This window comes from Canis lupus, chromosome 14 (genome assembly GCF_048164855.1).
Source record: "Canis lupus baileyi chromosome 14, mCanLup2.hap1, whole genome shotgun sequence".
Classification (NCBI taxonomy): domain Eukaryota; kingdom Metazoa; phylum Chordata; class Mammalia; order Carnivora; family Canidae; genus Canis; species Canis lupus.
The window spans coordinates 59937301-59957657 of NC_132851.1; the positions used below are offsets into that span (position 1 = coordinate 59937301).

The 20357-nt window shown below is 35.7% G+C and overlaps 1 long non-coding RNA gene across 1 annotated transcript; it reads left to right on the forward strand.

Moving 5' to 3' along the window:
• Nucleotides 1-2106: 2106 nt before the first annotated feature.
• LOC140604144 (uncharacterized) lies at nt 2107-14581 on the forward strand. The gene is made up of 2 exons (XR_012007172.1): nt 2107-2270; nt 14290-14581. It is a non-coding gene; the product is annotated as an uncharacterized lncRNA (long non-coding RNA).
• Nucleotides 14582-20357: the final 5776 nt, after the last annotated feature.

The following is a 20357-nucleotide window of genomic DNA, read 5'->3' on the forward strand; positions in this document are numbered from 1 at the left end:
GAATGGCGACCTTTGGAACTTGTATAATGTGGCAGACATCATTTGCAAATTTTAAAATTAATAAAAAATGAAATTCTAAAAATAACTGCATTATTTCAAAAAAATAGAGCAAATAATGGAGCTTAACTCAACAAGATATTAACATATTTTACAAGTCTATAGTAATTAAGGCAGTGTTCTAATAATAAAAAAGAAAGCCAGACTTAGAAACATATCCACGTATGTATAGAGATTCATGTATATCCACTTTATACCAATGTGACTAACGAATATAAAAATATAGACAATCTGAAATATTATAGAGGACTGTGGGATTATGAATTATTGGAATCATTTTAGGGTACAATTTGGTAGACTAGTGAAACCAAGTATATGCGTACCCTGTGCCCTACTCCACTTTCGGCTACAAACCACCAGAGAAAGTTTTATATGTGGATTCAAAGACAGAATTTTATACACATGCTCTTTGAAGCATTAGCATCTTTTTTTTTTAAGTTTTTATTTAAATTCTGGTTAGTTAATATACAGTGTAAAATTAGTTTTAGGTGAACAATGTTGTGATTCACACGTCCGTATAATACCCAGTGCTCATCACAAAATATACTCCTTAATCCTCATCACCTTTTTAATTCATCTCCCCCTGACCTTCTCCCTGGTAACCATCAGTTTGTTCTCTATAGTTCAGAGACTCTTTCTTGGTTTGTCTCTCTCTCTTCCCTTTGCTTGTCTCTTCTGCTTCTTAAATGGAAGCTTCTTTAAATATCTAAGGTAAAAAAGTGTTAAATTAGGTATGACTGCTAAAATTACATCTATCAACATAGATCTTAGATACTAAAGTTTTATGAAAAGTATCAGAAGTAGAATGAGAAGTACATCAAAATGCTACTAGTATAAATGCTTTAAATACAAAACATGTATATTAAATATACAAACATCAAATATATTACATACTACGTATATACTACATAAACATATATATTAAATATTACAAACAAAATATATTACATTACTATATATTTATGATATATTTATATAAAAATAAGGACATACAATATAGATACACAAGGAAAGTAGATGTAAGTGGGAAGTTTTATTGGAAAATTTTTTTTTAATTTAAGGAAGAAATATAAATAAAGTCTATTAAATTCATGAATGCTTGCTTGAGTGATATTTGGCACTGAAAATCAATTAAAGAACCAGTTTTCACTTGGAGCGATACACCACAGGACAGAAACAAATAAGGGGCAAAACTAAATAATACCAGCCTATCTAACTAAGTTTTTTATTACCCTCTTTACACAAAGAATAGACAAAAATATTGATAGAGGCTCTGGACTTCTACAGACCATGGAATGAAGAATTTAAGTTGTCATTCTTATCTATATAACACAAGGTTGGCTATAGAAGCTCCCAACTGACATCTCCCATTTATAACAATCATTTTATTTATTGAGGGCAAGGGCTGTGTCTTAATTTAGTTAATCTCCTCAACTCATAACGTTTCTTATGCATAAGATATTGTGCTAGTTGATAGAAGAGACAGAAAAGATATCTTTTTAATTGAATCTGTAGAATTCTAATTTAATGTTTAGAATGTTCAAAATCACCTCACATGCTAAGTATCCATCACACTCAGAGAAATTAAATGATTTGCCCAATATCCCACCATTAATAAAGGGAATGAAAATGAGAGTTGAGATACCCAAAGTTCCAGGAAATTTAGATAAATATAAGGATAGGATCAGAAGAATCAGCTCATATTCTACTTAAACAAAAATAAAAAGAGAATACATGGTATTTATGGAAGTGGATATACTAAATGATATGAAAACTGTGGAAAAATATGATATTGGATAGGGACAGAAGATGAGCCACTGTAGAAGTTACAGTAAAGACTATAAAGCACAGCAATAACACATCTACACTAGATGACTTGTTTTTTTCTATCTCTAACATAAATGGTTTGACTTCACTGGGATGCCTGGCTCATACTCAACCTGTCATCAGTTGAGCACTCTTTCAGCACAAGGCCTGGATCAGCAGGGTCTTTTCTTAGAGAACACCGCTATTCTTTTATCATGATCCACAGCTGTGAGGTCACAATGGTGACTTTTTTGGGCAGTTACAATTACATTATCAGTGCCAGCAATAATTATTCAAATGATCATCTAATTGTTAAGTGATCCAAACTTAGAATGGATAATACCATGTGACAGTATTTCTCAACTTTCCACCAGGAGTTTGGAAATTATGGATTCATTGGTGAGGAGGTGAGCATCATTTGAGAATGAACAGTAGTTTCAGCTTTCAGCATAGGCAGACTCTGGCAGTATTTCCATCCTTTGGACGGGAAATAGAAAATTGTATTCTCATTTCCAGCTCTGCCCAGGGCCACAAGCAGAAGTGTGAAGATTATTGTTCTCTAAAAAAAGAGACATGAATATAACCACAGGCCAACAACATCATTAGCCACCCATTCAATACTGCAGTAATGATTGATGGAAAAAGGGAAGCTTTAGTCTCCTGGGAATGTCCAGAGTGGCTCATGACAGTAACAGCATTATTGCAGCCAGCCATAAATCACCAGTGTTACTGCACTTCTCTTGGAAAACTCTATAGCCATGGTCTCAAGGGTTTGCACAGTGAGTCTGCCTTGCATATTTAACATTGGCATTTTGATTCAAAATCTCTGAAAGAGGTCATAGCAGAATAGAAGTAAAGTTTACTTCTGAAAAATATATTTGGGATACTTCGGACCTGAATTAGAGTGTTTTTCTTAATTGAAACAACTTTTTTAAAAGTTCAAAAAAAATAAACAAATAACAAATTTTCTATAATGCCAGAGGTGAAAAATATAATCTATGAGCAGTAAACACATTTTTTTCCCACTAAGACGCTATAAAGGTGATAGGAAAATTGATGGCCTCATGGATGGTAATTTTGAGGTTGTTTGTTCTGAAGAACAATTAAAATATGATTGGCTTGGTGGAGCCCCTTAAGTTGTCAATTAAGTAAAGGGGGGAATCATGTAAGAAAGAAAGACATCTAGTTCAAGAAAGAGTAAAGAGCAAATGTGTTTCCTTCCTTTCCTTTCGAAAATCTCATTGAAATGACAGAAAACATAACCAAAATTAATTCATATGGTCTTTCCAAAATAATTACCCAGGCAAGAAATTAGGAGAACTTTTTGGAAGAGAGAGAGTACCTGACATCAGCTAAATGTAGAAAAAAAGAGTCTGGAAATCTGTAGGCCAAAAACAGAAAAGACCTGAGAAACCTAAGAGCCATTCTTTCCAGCAAAATTCTAGATTAACTTCTCATAGAGTCAGCAAGTATAGAAGGTGGTAGCAAATTGTGGGTAATTAATAATAATACCAGTGGAAATTTTGAACTAGTAGTCCCACTTCTCCAGTATGGAAAATGGGTGGAACTGTGAACTGCAATTTGGCCCTGGACAAATACAAAAGAAAAGGTCAATAAATAAGTAAAGTTGATGGAGCAGTTATTTCCTAGTATAAATGTATATTACACACACACAAACATATATATTCTCATACTTATAAAAGAGAAGTTTGTCATTTTCTGTTTTATAAAATGGGACAACATTGTGCAAAATTTTCTAAAGCATTGAAATAAAAAATAATTTTATTTTAGAATATATAGGACACATAAGATGTCGGTCATGTACCACAACTCAGGATATGTGAAAGAATTTCTAGTGAATAAGAAATTTGGCTGTGATTAGTTCATATGAAATGAAAAACTATTACTGTTACATCTATTTAACAAGACTCACTGGTTGATTCTTAAGAGAAGCTTTTTAGGTAATTGTGATGTGCAATTCAATTAAGAAAAAATTAAAACTACCAGTTTAACCAAATAGAAAACCTTGAGGTCACCAAATGTGAACATTATACAATTTTAATCATGTTATAAGAATCAAGATTGCAATCATGAGCTAAGAAAAAACTCTGGGTCATCATGCTGGCATAACCTCCAGGGGCTCATTCTTTCATTGTGATGGTTGAAGAAGAATATAGTTTGAAATTATACAGCTAAATCTATGATGTATCATTTAGTCTTCACCTCGGTGCAAGTAACAAAATCCCAGCTAACAATAGGCTAAGTGATAAAGACATTTAGTTCTCTCACACAAGAAGTCTTCAAGTTGGCAGTTCAAGAATTAATGCAGAAGCAATGACTCTAGATGACAAATTTTTTTACACAAATTTATGTTATTATTTAAATATGTGATGACACTATTACATAAAAATAACAGAGGCGATGTTCCAATAAATAACTTCAACACATAGCTAAGGTCTACATCAACTTGGCTATATATCATAACTCACTCTTCTGCCTTCTGTTTGGTAATTTATGAGGTTTTGTTAATGATTAAATTTTGCATGCTGATTTCTAGAATTTTAAAATGTGAAAGAATTTGACCTTATATAGAAAGAAAAAAAAAACAAATGGATAAATATAGTACATTATATCTTAGTTCAAAATACTATTTTCAGATAGTCAAGGACCCAGAAAGTTCACCATCCATGTCCTCCTTCTAAAAAACTTGATTATAGGACAAACTGCAGTTGTGGAGGCGGAGAAAAATCAAGGCCATCCCACCTCAAGTTTAGCATTAGCACAAGTACAGCCATCTTAGGCCTGTGAATAAGAGCTGAACTTTACAGGAAAAACTGCAGAATGTCCTCAGCAGAGAATCCCATATCAGAAAGACAACAGAGCCCACGCCTGTGGCAGAAAGTCCCATATTAGAATGAGAACAGAGCTCAATGCCCTTGAAAGCCCCATATCAGATTGTAAACAGAACTTGAGAAATTTCTCCCCCCCTTCTGGAGGTCCTCTAGACCAGCCCATAAAAAACCCAGCTGTAACCCACTTCGGGGTCCAAGTCCCTGCTCCACTGTGTCAGGTAAACTTGGACCCAAGCTGGAGCTTGCAAATAAACCCTCGTGCGCTTGCGTCGGTGTCGGCTCCTTGGTGGTTTCTCGGATTCGCAATCTTGGGCACAACACAGTAAAGTAAAAATTCAATCCAAAAGACAAAAATGGGATCCAAGAAATGGTGAAATCACTTCATGCATCAGTCAGCTGGGGCTGCCATAACAAAATACTATAGACTGGGTGGCTTAAACAATAGAATTTTATTTTCTCACAGTTCTGGAGGCTGGAGACCTGAGATCAGGGAGCCAGCATGGTGAGTCTCTGGTGAGAACTCTTTTCCTACCTTGCAGATGGCCACCACTCCTATAATTTCACTGAGTACCACAAAGAGAATGAGCTTTCTATTGTCTCTTCTGATAATGACACTAATCCTGTCTGATTAATGCTCCACCCTTAAGACCTCATTTAACCTTAATTACCTCCTAAGGTCCTATATCCAAACACAGTCACAATGGGAATTAGGGTTGCAATATATGATTGGGGGGGTGGGGACACAATTCAGTCCATAGCACCTAAGATTTGCAATAAAAAAAAAAAAAACACCTCTGTATGAACACTGTGTCAATGCAAAACATGGTTCACATCAGAGCAGGAAGTCTGAGAACTTTGAAAAACCACCTTCAAAATTAGACTAGACACTACTGTGCAAATTTTTTAGTAAGAATGTATAAATCATAACAGACTCTTAATGAGAAAGTCTTCTTATTTAACATGAAAAGAAAGTTTTTAATTATCAGCAAATAAAAATAGAAAGTTATGATCCAAAGTAATATGTGGTATGATTTTGAGCAGCTGAGAAGAATATAAGAGATAACACTTTCTGAAATAATGAAGCCAAAACACTTAGGTAACTCAGAAAAGATCAATAGGATCAAACTAGTACTCTGAATTTATAGTTGTGTTTCCTAAAAGTGATTTGTCATTTTACCATACATTTTGCTTACAAGTCTGTATTCTCTTTTTAAAAAAAAATTATTTATTCATTCATGAAAGACACAGAGAGAGAGGCAGAGACACAGGCAGAGGGAGAAGCAGGCTTCCCGCAGGCAGCCCAATGCTGGACTTGATCCCAGGACACTGGGATCACGACCTGAGCTGAAGGCTGATGCTTAACCACTGAGCAACCCAGGCGTCCCCGGATCTGTCTTTTTATATTAATTTCTCCTGAAGAGTGATTCTAAAAGTAGTCTTGAATTTTAAACTTGATTTTAAATTACTGAAAGGTGAACCAATTTTTATAAATAATTAACAGTACATTAAGTTTTATTATCTGGAAACTTTAGTCTACACTAAGAAATGTGTAGTTCCAAGTCACAATAATAACCACCACCACAACAATAAAACATTATCTAAAATATTTTAATATTTTTTCTTAATCTGTTATTTTAACTTGGGTGGAACTTCTGGCAACTGATAATACATATTTTTTCAAGTAACTGAAGTTTAGTATCCCCTTCAGTTACATTTTAGTATCTTTTTTATTCTTTCAAATTAAAGTTAAACTTAATGTTTTTGTTTTAAAATGTCAACTATCATTCTTTACATAAATATGAATGATTTCAAATTTATCCTTTTTTTTCTTTTCTTTGATGAAGGATAGTTAGAAGAAAGGCAGGCAGGGACAAGGGACTCTTGCCCTAAGGGGAAACCAAACTTAAAAGGATTTAACACCAACCTGGAAGGAGTCCTCCACCCTTTCCCACGTGATAGGTAGATGACAAAAATCTGATTGGGTGACAAGCACAGGAAGGGTTAATCAGATTAAAACAGCCCACCAAAAAGCCCATAAAAACCCCTAGATTTAGAAACTGGTGCAACCCTCTTGGGTCCCCTCTCTCTTTGGGAGCTTTGTACTATCGCTCAATAACTTCACTATCACTCAACAAACTGCTTTGTTGCCCGACACTCTTCATCTCCTCTACCTTTTCATTCCTCACAGCAGCCTGGCAAAGAACCACGGGTACTGAAGGAAAAGAAATTCTGTAACATTATTTTCCAAATTTCCCACTATAAACATATCACTCTTCAAATAAGAATAATCTAAGGAATGCTATATTTATTTAAAGTGTAAAAAAATATGGATATTAAAAATGAAATATCTGAAGGGTGCTATGATGTGATCATGGATCTAAATGATCTCTGAAGACAAAGGAAAGCAGGATGTCAAGAAACAAGAAAGGGAGAGAGCGCACTAGACTAAATGTTTTCCACCGTTAGAAACAACCGAGTAGACTAGAATCCAACCTCAAAAATGTGTGAATGTTAGCCATTTTGGTAAATAAAACATAAATGCCCTAGACGCTTTTATACTTTGGACCATTTCCTCATTAATTTTATCTTTTGGGGGGGAGTTATCTTTGATATTTCCTACAAACAATTTGGATTATTTATAGCAAAAAAATATAAGAAAGTTGCCAAAGTCAGTCCCTGAGGTTTATCCTAATTAAGTAATAATAACAACAGCAACTGACTTTTGCTGAACACTGACTAGATGACAGGGATTATTCTAAACACTGTTCTTCAGCTAATTTAATCCTCCCAGCGCTGCCCTGAAGTCAGGGTGACTACCCTCTCCTTCGAGATGAGAGAACTGAGAGGTAAAAATTTTGTCACTTGCCCAGGTCACTCAGATCAAGCGGGAGTTCAGCACTAATCCAGACAGTCTGACTCCTGAGGCCAGCTCTAAACGACTACACTAAACTGTCCCTTTCAGGACAAACAATGCTGATCAATACTTGCTCCAGGATGAATCGAGAACCACATGAGAGTAAAAGGGAGGCTCGGTTTTCAATTTCCAACTTGGTTTATTAAAAAGGCACAAAGCTTCTCAGTGTGAATAAACTTGCTACAAGGAAAATGAAATTGGTTAACGTTGGAAAAGCATTTTACAGTTTACAAAGAAGTATTACATGTTAGAACTCACTTACTTAATGGGCCTCAAAATTGGGAAGCATTGGGAGGATCATTATTTTAGAGCTGAAGAATATGAGCATCCAAAAGCAGAGATGACTCCACTGATTATAACAGAGTCAGAACAAACGCGTGCTTTCTAACCTGGATCTTATGCTCCTTCCATCATTATTTCCAAGATGAATGCCAATTTTTAAAAAACGAAACAATTCTTCAAAAATCCATCTTTGTTTGAGAAATGCCAGGAAGAAACATGGAATTCTTTTTATTTGTTGCTGTGATAGGTTTTTCCCTTCATCCTTGCTCTCCATTCCAGTCCCCACTACCCACAGCCCCTCCCCTCAGGCAGCTACCCCACTGTGTTCAATATTTGTCCTTAAACTAGCACATTTCCTTACAAAATTAAGTATGGGAAAAAAACTCCCTTATTTCTCTTCTGCTACTCACAATACTTCTGACCAAGAAATGTGTGGGGTTTTGCCCCATCTCAACCAATCCTCTAACATCAGGTGGGTGCCCTACCATTCAATGAAGTTATGACACTACCTATCTGGAGTTAACATCAGATCCCACAAGGATCTGACAAGACCACTCCCACTTCAGATGTCAGTTCCAGGTCACAGGTTGTCACCTGCACTTCTGATCAACTGGTTATAACTTAGAGATCTTTCTGTCATTTATGTATGGGGGTGAAGGGATCATAAAGCATGCATATTCTTTTTTATAAGTATTAATAATTTATTCAGATGTCCTTCCTTTTTAAAAAATATTTTATTTAAATTCAATTTAATTAACATGCAGTGTATTACTAGTTTCAGAGGTAGAGTTTAGTGATTCATCAGTTGCATAGAACACCCAGTGCCCATTAAACCATGTGCCCTCCTTAATGCTCATCACCCATTATCTCATCCCTCCACCCATCTCCCCTCCGTTGGTTTCCTAGAGTTAAGAGTTATGGCTTGCCTCCCTCTCTGTTTTCATCGTATTTTATTTTTCCTTCCCTTCCCCTACATTCATCTGGTTTTCTTCTTAAATTCCACATATGAGTGAAACCATATGATAATTGTCTTTCTCTCACTAACCTTTTGCTTAGCATAATACCCTCTAGTTCCATCCATGTCATTGCAAATGGCAACATTTCATTTTCTGATGGCTGAATGATATTCCGTTGTATATATATATACCACCTCTTCTGTATCTATTCATCTGTCTATGGACATCTGGGCTCTTTCCATAGTTTGGCTACTGTGGACAGTGATGCCATAAATATTGGGGTACATGTGTCCCTTCGAATCACTACGTTTGCATGCTTTGGATAAACACCCAGTAGTGCAATTGCTGAGTTGTAGGGTAGCTCTATTTTTAACTTTTTGAGGAAACTCCATACTATTTTCCAGAATGGCTGTGCCAGTTTGCATTCCCACCAACAGTGCAAGAGGATTTCCCTTTCCCTGCATCTTTGCCAACATCTGTTATTTCTTATTAATTTTAGTCATTCTGACTACTGTGAGACGGTATCTCATTGTGGTTTTGACTTGTATTTCCCTGACACTGAGTGATGTTGAGCATTTGTAAGTCTTCTTTGGGAAAATGTCTATTGAAGTCTTATACCCATTTCTTGATTAGATTTTTGGGGTTTGAAGTGTTAAGTTTGATAAGTTCTTTATAGATTTTGAATACTAGCCCTTCGTCTGATAAGACATTTGAAAATATCTTCTCCCATCCTGTAGGTTACTGTTTAGTTTTGTTGACTCTTTCCTTTGCTGTGCAGAAGCTTTTTATCTTGATGAGGTCCCAATAGTTCATTTTTGCTTTTGTTTCCCTTGCCTTTGGAGGCATATCTAGCAAGAAGCTGCTGCAGCTGAGGTTACAGAGGTTGCTGCCTGTGTTCTCCTCTAGGATTTAGATGGATTCCTGTCTCGCATTTAGGTCTTTCAACCATTTTGAGTTTGATTTTGTGTATAAGAAAGTTGTCCAGTTTCATTCTTCTACATGTGGCTGCCCAATTTTCCCAGCACCATTTGTTGAAGAGACTGTCTTTTTTCCATCTGATATTCTTTCCTGCTTTGTCTAAGATTAGTTGACAATAGAGTTGAGGACCCACTTCTAGGTTCTCTATTCTGTTCTGTTGATCCATGTGTCTGTTTTTGAGCCAGTACCACACTGTCTTGATGATCACAGGTTTGTAATACAACTTGAAGTCCAGAATTGTGATGCTACACCTTTGGTTTTCTTTTTCAACATTCCATTGGCTATTTGGGGTCTTTTCTGGTTCTGTGCAAATTTTACAATTGTTTGTTCCAGGTCTGTGGAAATGTTGATGGTATTTTGATAGGGATTGCATTGACTATATAGATGTTTCAGGTAGCATAGACGTTTAACAATATTTGTTCTTCCAATCCACAAGCATGATGTTTTTCCATTTCTTTGTGTCTTCCTCAATTTCTTTCATAAGTGTTCTATAGTTTTCAGAATACAGATCCTTTCCCTCTTTGGTAAGGTTTATTCCTAGGTATCTTATTGTTTTTGGTGCAGTTGTAAACCGGGTCGATTCCTTGATTTGCCTTTCTTCTGCGTCATTGTTAGTGCATAGAAATGCAACTGATTTCTGCTGCATTTGATTTTATATTCTGCAACTTAAGGCATGCATACTTTTAATTTCACCAAGGACTGGAACTCTGCTTCCAGGGGAAAAAAAATGTACCATTTACATTCTCAAGCAGAGCATAAAAATAATTATCTCTCACGTCCTCTCCAACCTTGGTAGCATGCTTCTTTCTCTTTCTTTCTTTTTTTTTTTTTTTTTTTTTTAGATTTTATTCATGAGAGACACACAGAGACAGAGAGAGAGAGAGAGAGAGGCAAGGACACAGGCAGAGGGAGAAGCAAGCTCCATGCAGGGAGCCTGTTGTGGGATTCAATCCCGGGACTCCAGGATTACACCCTGGGCCTAAGACAGGCGCTAAACCGCTGAGCCACCTAGGGATCCCCAGTGTGCTTCTTTCTAATTACAACTAAACTGATATATATGTAAAATTGTAACTCAGTGTGTTAATTTCTATTTCTTGGATTACTACTTTATGTACTGATTGACAGATCAGGCTTTTCCTTATCTATATTGCCAATTCCTATCCTCCACCTTTTTCCCATTTAACTCATTGCATTTTTCTTGTTACTTTTTAAAGAATTCACTTCATATTTTAGAAACTAAGCCCCTCTTGATCTTACAAAATTCAGATGTTGTCTTCCGAGGACTCATTTATCATTTCATTTAGTCAATGGCATCCTTTATTGAGCAAAACGATTTCCTTTCAGTGTAAATATACCTATTTCCCCTCTTAGAATTTGTGCTTTGAGAATCTCGTTTAAAAGCCTTTCTCCTCTCCTAAATTACAGAATATTCCTTACATTTTCTCCAGAAGTGATATTTAAGCTTTCATAATAATCTTTAATCCATCTAATCTACTGTTAGATTGAGTAAAATGGGGATCAGCTTTACTTTTTTCCGATATGGGAAGTCAGATTTCTAATATGATGCATAAACCATCCCTTCCCCTGGCTTTCTGGTCATTTTTATTTTGCATCATATTTCCAAATACAAACAGATATGACAGCAGAGGGGAGAGATAGCAGCTCATGATGGTAAAAGGTTTTCACCAAGACACTAGCCATGGTTATTGAATCATATGTGAAGGAAATTAATTAGCCAATGTTTACTCTTATTGTTTGGGACACAGCCTTCACTTAAATCTAAGAACTACATTTTATCCTGTGGTGTTTAATTAGTACTAACCTGCTCCTCTCCTCAAATTCACTCATCTTCTCACATCTCCAAACTTCTTTGTAAGAGCTTCCCTTTAGAAAACACTGGTCTGCCCAGCGTCTACTTCAGGGCTTCTGAAAACCCAATGGATTTCTTGGCAGACCTTGCCACTAACTTGTTCTTCCTATGCAAAATATTGGTCTTCCTGAGCTAAATTGTGAGACTCCCTTTTTTAAGAAGAGTTGCATGAAGTGACAGTCAAAAACATTACACAGCATGCATAATAATAATATGTGGGTAATCAAATCTCATGCTTCAAGAAATAAAGTAATTACTGCAGGATTTAGGAACGAGAGCCTACCTCTTCCATAAATAGCTCTGTTCAAATCACTGGAGGCTTTGTGTATAAATGTGTGTGTGTTTAAATATGAGTGTTTATGTGTGTTTATGTGAGGGAGAAAGACAAGTCATGTATACTAACAGAGGCCTTGGAGTGAGACTTCCCCCTTCTTCCTCCTAAACTTCTGGTATTAGCCAGTAGAAGAAATCAGTCTAGAACACATAGGGTTATAGTCTACATGACTGTAATAAATCTATCTCAGACTTTCACTGCTCATCCATGCTGCATTGCTTACCAGAGAATAATCTCCCCTGAGGCCATGCCCAGGTAAAAAATGCCAACCAGCATTCACAAAAAGGATTGCTTCTAGAATTCCTCTTGCAAAACAGTTGTTTCTTCATCTTAACATTTGATAGATTGGGAGCAAATCTAACATTTTCAACTGTATCACCCCTGCATAGAATACTATCAAAAGCAAACAAAAACTATTTTGCCAGTATTTTTCTCATAATGCAATCCTACTTCATTTAAGGCTAATTCAGCTATATATAAGAACCACTTCAATGACAAAATCCCTTTATGGTAGAGTTATGATTCTGAACTCTAATCCAGATACTCTGAATATCTTTCACCATCACAGCTTGGCTAGTAATAACCAATCCAAAAACAGATATGAAGAGTTTTAATCCAATTTCAAAAAATTTAATGAAAATCAAATTTATCTAATAAAGGGCTGTATTACAGCTTAAAACAAATGAGTTCACTTTGGGATTATATTATATGAACTCCGTGTATATTGATATATCTCTTTCCCACTAGTTTATAAACTCCTTGAGGGAAGGGCTATGCTTTTTACCTTTACATGCTCAGTGCCTGGCATGTTACAGAAAAGTAATAGATTAAACTGTTATTCAATCTGGCTTTTAATATTGATCATATTATGATATTGATATATTGATCAGAAGCTCTGATTGGCAGTTTGATATTTTATTAATGATAAAAATATGGAACGACAAATTAATTATTACTTTATAAAGACTATCTGAGAAACAGAGACCACATAAGAGGATTGATTTAAGTCAGAAATCACGCAATTATACTGATCACTGCATCACCCCAACTTTGGATTTCTCCAATGTGAGAGTGAATGTTGAATACCACAAAACCATCAAATGGATTTAAGAATAAAACTATAATAAACATGGCTCCTGAAATGGGTAGGCTTATTTTCTTGGTAATTCATCTTTAATGTAGTTATGAAGATGTGGGTAGAAATTATGAGGTTACAATACATAAGAAAATAATATGCAATCCTGAGCAGAACTAATTGTACCCAGAAATACTCCATCAGGAATTAAATCTCTTTTCTACTATCACCAATTATACTGCTAGACTTTTTAATTGCCACCAAAGAGCCAGAAATACTCAGGGAAATAGGAATGCACATGGCAGACCAGGTGAGAGAGAAATGACAAGAGAACATGCTAGGAAAAATTTCATAAATAATTCAGGAAGAAATGTGGCATAATACATAGAAAAAATCACTCCATTTCATGGAAGACAATCTCATAGATAGGAATCCAGGCTTATCTAATTAGCTAGTACTCTCAGATGATAGATGATAGATAGATATAGATAGATGATAGATAGATAGATAGATAGATAGATGATAGATAATGTTCTTAATGATATTATATGCTTGAATCTTTTTACTTATTCCTGTTCTAAAGTTCCAGTTTAGTCAAGGTTAGGAGAGTAGAATCCATGTGGGAAAAAAAATATATTAATTTACCAATCTCAGTTTTCAGGCACTAAAAAATGTCAAAAGCAGTAATCAAATGGCTATAACATGATTATTTTAAAAGCAGTTTTCCTCACAAATTCTCCCAAAAAGGAAAACAATAATTGGCATATGGATGCAGGTCAACAAACATTTATTAAGACATAAGATCAAAGTTGGTGAAAGCTCTTGTCTATTTCCAGTGTGTTCTCCCTTTACCTGGATTTCTAAAAATAACATTCTGTTTGCCAAATAAGGAACAAATTCAGGTGGGGGACATACATAAAAGGATGGTGATCCCTGTCCCCAAACCTTTCACTACTTTCTACCACTACCCTCTCAGTGAATTCCATCTTAAAAGAGTTTCCTCCAGGCTCAAACTTTTTGAGATTTAGACTTCATCAATTACATAATGGCATTTACTCTTCTTAAAATTATTCTTACAAATATTTTTAGGGGGGAAAAGTCATTTTTAAGAGGACTATGTTAAGACATGGACTATTCAGCCCATATCTTGTTCTTTTTATTCTAGGAACTCAGAACTGAATCTGGCCAACAAAGGAAAGAGAACCTACCCTGAAGACCTAATTGAAGTTAGTGCTATACAAACATATTCTTATGTTGGTGAATATATACTTACTGGCTGAAGTAAAGCACTCACAACCGATGAGTGGGCAGATCTACTTAAGTTTTCAAACTCATGCCTTACTCGGGGACAGAGACTATATTTTCCTTATAAATGGAACCAGAACACTCCTGACTCAGGAATTTTGTACAGCTTCCTGATGGGAGAGGCAGTATAGTAAATGTTATTTGGATGCTTAGGACATTTCAGTGATTTGTGAAACTGCAGGGAGAAATTGGGACAGTTTTCAAAAGTCTGGGATAAATGATCTTTATAACTATGGGGAATTGCAAAGTTAGAGTCCATGGCAGGGAGAACCAAAAGGAGAAAGGAAATTTAAGAGTCAAACTGACTAGGAAAATGATATTAAATTCAAAAGCTTTGGAACATCAGTATTTGGATACAGAAAGTCTTCTAATACACTGAAAATGTGTTACCTTGGGAAACCTGCAATTAACCAAATCAATTACTGAAATATCTCATGTGCCACAAATGGGCAGAGGGATTTTTATCTAGGAACACTAACATAATTTTATAGATGAAGCATTTGTCTAACTAATCCACTAAAGCAAGGCTGTGTCACCCAGAGTAGAAAAAAAAAAGGGCTAATGACAGAAAATGTAAACCAGCTAAGACAAGGCTTAAATGGAGTTTGCACATTCTCCAACCAAATACACCTTTTCTGCTTGCCCTTTCTCCCTGCAAAAAATGAACAAATAGAAAAAATAGATTCTTTAAGAAAGGCACCCTAGCAGGCTTGCTTGTGTGAGAGCAGCCAGAGAGCCAGTGGTCGTCAATGTCATTTCAGTCATTCTGCCAATACGTGCTTTCTCTGCCTCACACTGATTGGAAGGGTTTTCTAATTTCAGTCACCACTTAGCCTGCTCATCCAGGCATCCTCCTTCCATACGCGAATTCCTCCTTATTACAAGGTCACTTTCACCTTATATTTCTGCCTTCTCTCTGGATGTGAAATATCCAGGTGTTCTGGATTATTAAAACATACACACTGCTTACCCTGCTTGGCAAAGATTATATTCATTGTTCATGGAGTTTTACATCTCATAATAAGCTACTTGTGTGATGATCCATTTTCGTTTTTAATTAGGATGTCCTCTGAATTCCCTTTTTGCTCCTGCAGACAAAAAAAAATTAATCAAGAAATATCTGTGAGCTCAGAAACAATTAAAATGCAATTCTTGTAGGAGTGTTATCAAATCAAAAGAATCTGGAATTAGTTGTTTGGTGTTATCATAATCAAAGCCAAACTTTCACTCTAAATGTAAAACATGTCTAGATAAGCCTTATTACATAGTTAAAATAGTGTTTTTAAGAAAGAAAATGGATCCCAGAATCTGGTTATAGGTATCCAGTATCAACATAACAGAGTGTCTATTATCAACGAGTGATTATGATAACTGCTGCCTTGGAAGGGAGCAAATCCTGAAAAGTAATTGGATTTGCTAAATCCAGACTTGCTTTGGCTTTGGTTCTGGCACCTGCAACAGAGGAGGACAGCTGTTCTGGACAGCCACCAAGTAAATACTATTAAGCTCATTAACACAAACCTTTTGGCTATGATCAAGTGAAGTATCAGTTTAATCCATTATATGTCTTCTGTCAAGGGACTCACTCGGGCTTGCCCTGCTGCTCGAGAGGTTGTAGGGTGGGATTTGGCAAGCCAACAAAATCTTCTCTGTCTTTATCAGCTATGAGTTTTATTTATGATGGAAGGGAAATGGCGTGATAATGATAATGATAATAATACCTTGGATGGATAAACACCTCAATCCTAAGGAGCTCAGGAGGCTTTGCTGATATTTATCTAATTAATCCTCACCACATGCTTGTGAGTGGGCATGTAGCATTATCCCTGGTTTACAAATAAGGAAAACAGAGTAAAAGTGACCACCCTGGCATCACTAAGTAAACTACTTTGGAGAAAATAATACAGCCAAGATTCTTATCACTCAATGCAATCCTGTGATTAAAATAACAATTGTTACAATTTTTAGATTTCTGGTAGTAACAATATATGTAACAGTGAAATATTACTACTTGGTAATTGCATGAGATTGTTTGGGTAACATTAACCAGTTAGGATCAACTATTAGACAACATAATGGGGAATGTGGATGTATTATATCCTCAGATGATCTATAAATCCCTTTTTATCCACACAGGTTGATCATTGTTTTTGAACTAAATTCCAACCTAATTCAAAGGAAATAATACAATAATAACTTAGGGAGACTTTGGGGCATTATTCCAAAAGATTTGAGAGACAAGTAAACCAACCGATACAGGTAACCCCAGTGCTTTCCAAACATTCACATTATGTCACTTCACTTTTATGAAAGACCTAACATTAGTACCTGTTTTCTCTGACTGAAAGAAATCTGAAGAGTATTTTCATTTTTTATGAAAAAATGCAGAAAGCAAAAGAGCATTCATCATTTGTTTTGGAGCAACCCCTCACAGAGGCAGTGCTCACTCACCAAGCTCCTTCCCCAGGAACTACACTCAGCATCTCAGCATCCAGCCATCGTCTCTTTGAACTGTGTCTGTAAGCATCTGGGCTTTATCTTGATTTATTTTGTGCATCCATTTAGCAAGATACATCATAAGGTATCAGAAAAGCCTAAAAGGGGTTTCTTTTGGGGGGCGGGTGGGGTGTCTGGGAAGGCTCAAAAGATTTGTCATATAAATTAATGTTAATTGCTTCTTCATTTTATGCCATTCTGGCTTACAAAAGGTTTCATATGAAAGTTCTGTGTTCAGATAGCAAGGGAAATCCGTATATTCTATGACCTGTTTTATGTTTATTAATCAAGCCTCAAAAGTTTACCACTTTAAAACTGTATGAAGTAAAACAATGATTTTTGTCTAAATTACCAAAACATTATCATAAATAAAACAATCTGCACATCCTATCTGAGTATAAGAGTTTTTTAAATTTCAACTTAGAGAAAAGTGACCATATAGACTGAGCTCTGAAAGTCAGATACAGAAACATTCAGAGCCTCCATTCTGTGAATCAACCTTTCCTCATTCTTATCTAGGGTCAACTGGGCATTCAGTAGCCAGTGGAGCTAATCAGCTGGATATTCAATGTGATACTGACAGCCCGTTAAACAATTGAAATTTGACCAATTGCAAACTATAAGAAACCTATGCATATCTTCCTGAAGCTATTTTTCCATTCCTTTTGCAGCAATGAGGAGATTTCAGTGCTTACCCTTTTGTAGCCCAGACCTCTAACAATACCATAAATAAGCAGAAAGAGCAGAATTGAGTTGAAGTTCAGAAAGAGGATTTTCTTCACAGTCCAGAAGCCAGATGGCCCACAATTTAACTTTGTTGGAGGCCTCTGTTCCTGAAAGAGATAGCAAATAAAATATAGAATGAACAGAAAATAGACATAGTTTTATAACAGAAGATGTCATATCTAGCAAAGGACCAGTAGCTGATTCATGTTAGGAGATTATTTTTAGCTTTGGTACTCAGAACTCTGGGAGTCCCTAAACTATCTACTTCCAGGTAACTTTTAATCATAGGATAAGACTCTAAAAAATATAATTATTAGTTAAATGTTGGTCTTTTTTCAATGCTAATACCATGAAAATATATATCACTTTTCATAGGCTAGGCATTACCTTAGGCACTTTACACAATTATGCAAATTCTCCACAAATAGGCAGCTCATTTTTAAAAAATACATTTATTTAAGGTAATTCCAGGATGCTACCTGAGTTTCATTTCAGAGTCCCTAACAATATAAATGGGAGACAAGTGACATGTAATCTCATAAAATCATAACTAAGTCCTAGAAAAGGAGTTCAGTTAATAGCTTAATTCTTATCTTCTCTATTCCTTTTAAAACAGACCTTTTGTTCAATAAATATGGTATTACCATAATTATAGGGAAGAAACTGAGGGTTGCTGGAGGGGAATTGGGTGGGGGATGGGGTAACGGGGTGATCAGCATTAAGAAGGGCACTTGATGTAATGAGTACTGGGTGTTATATGCAACTAATGAATCACTAAATTCTACCCTGGAAACTAATAATACACTATATGTTAACCAACTTGAATTTAAATAAAATTTAATAAATAAATAAATAAGTTTGATATTAAGAGAACAGAGATACTGACATTTATCCCCAGATCCATCTCTATGACTATTAGAATACCACTGAAACTCCTCATGCCTCTTATCCCCAGTAAGTGTCCAGAAAATGTAACTGCTTCTTACATCTGACATCTGGAGAAGGCTGGCAAATTGGTGAGCCAATAAAAGGGGTCACTACCATAAATGAAAGGAATTACAAATGAAGGAAGGAAAAAGAAGACCAGAGACAATAATGAGCAATGTTAATGTTTTGCTTCATTTTAAACCACCATTAATGGACAGCCCTTTCAGAAATAGTCTTTGAAAAACCCAAGGCAAAATGGATGGCAGGGAATGGAAGTTCTATATTTAAACTCATCATAAAATGTTCAAAGTTTGGTGTGCATGCTTATTTATCACATTGAACTTAAAAAGATAACTTAAATATGATATTTAATTAAAATATGATGATCTGCTTTTACATAATTATAGAACTACTATATTGAACCATTAATATTGCCATTATAATTCACAGAGGAATATTAACAATTGAACAAATTCTGTTTACACATCAGATTTATGCTCTTATATCATTACAATGTCTTGGTCCATTTTGGTGAGGTTCAGAGCTGACAGTATAGGATTTTATGCAGTGTTGAAAATCTCTATGAACTAACTAATTGTGCATCCCTAGAGCATACTCAACTCTCCACAGCATGTCTAGTATAAACCCCTCAGGTAAAAAAAGGCTTCAGTTTTAGTAGACTCCTGAGTGCTGATAATAGACCCAACAGAAATATTAGGACTAAGTCATTATAAGATTTTTAATGTGACCTTGATGCGGATTATCATCCTATGCATTTTTTAAACATTGTCTAAACAGAATCCTAACAAAATACCATAAACTACATGATTTAAACAACAGAAATTCATCTTCTCTTAGTTTGGAGGCTAGATACCCAATTAAAGTACCAGCATGGTCAGTTTCTAGTGAGAACCCTCTTCCTAGCTTTTGGATGTCCACCTTCTCACTGTGTCCTAATATGGTGAATAGAGAGAGAGCAAGATCTCTGGTATTTCTTCTTATAAGGATGCTAATCCTATCATAAGGGTCCACCTTCATGACTTTATCTAAACCAAATTATCTTCCAAAAGTTCCATCTCCTTATACCACCACACTGAGGATTAGAGCTTTAACATCTGAATTTGAAGGGGACACAATTCAGTCCATAGCTGAGACCTGAATGATAGCAATGTGTGAATGTCAGGTGAGGCGAAAATATTCCAGATGGAGGACATAATAAGTGTGTATGCGCTAAAGCAAGGACCAACTTAGAGTGTTTGAGAAATGAGAAGGCCAAGATAGCTAAAATAGAATGAGCCAGTGAGAGAGTGGTAGAAATGAGGTTGGAGAGACAGATAGAAGATTATGTAAGACATAACTAAAGCAAATAAGGAATTGAGAGATTATTCTGAATATAATATAAAGATATAGAAGGGCTTTGGGAGATACTTACCTGATCTAATTTATGTTTAAAAGAAAATCACTCTCTCCATTCCGTGGAGATTGGGCTGAAGGGACAAAAATGAAAACAGCCTGGACTGGAGGCTCTTGGAAAATTCTAAGTGAGAAATAGTGGTTTTAGTCTAAGAGTGGTGGAAATGTGAAGAGGTGGTTGGCACTTAGTACAAAGTTTGAAAGTAGAGCCAACAGGACTTGCTGATTAGGTACCTAAAGTAAAATGAAAAAATAGAGAAGAAGAGAGGGGAATAAAGACTTTTAAGTTTTTACTGCACAACTACATGAACGGTGATACCATTTACCAAAATTGATTAGACATGGCGAGAAGTGGTAAGGTGAAAA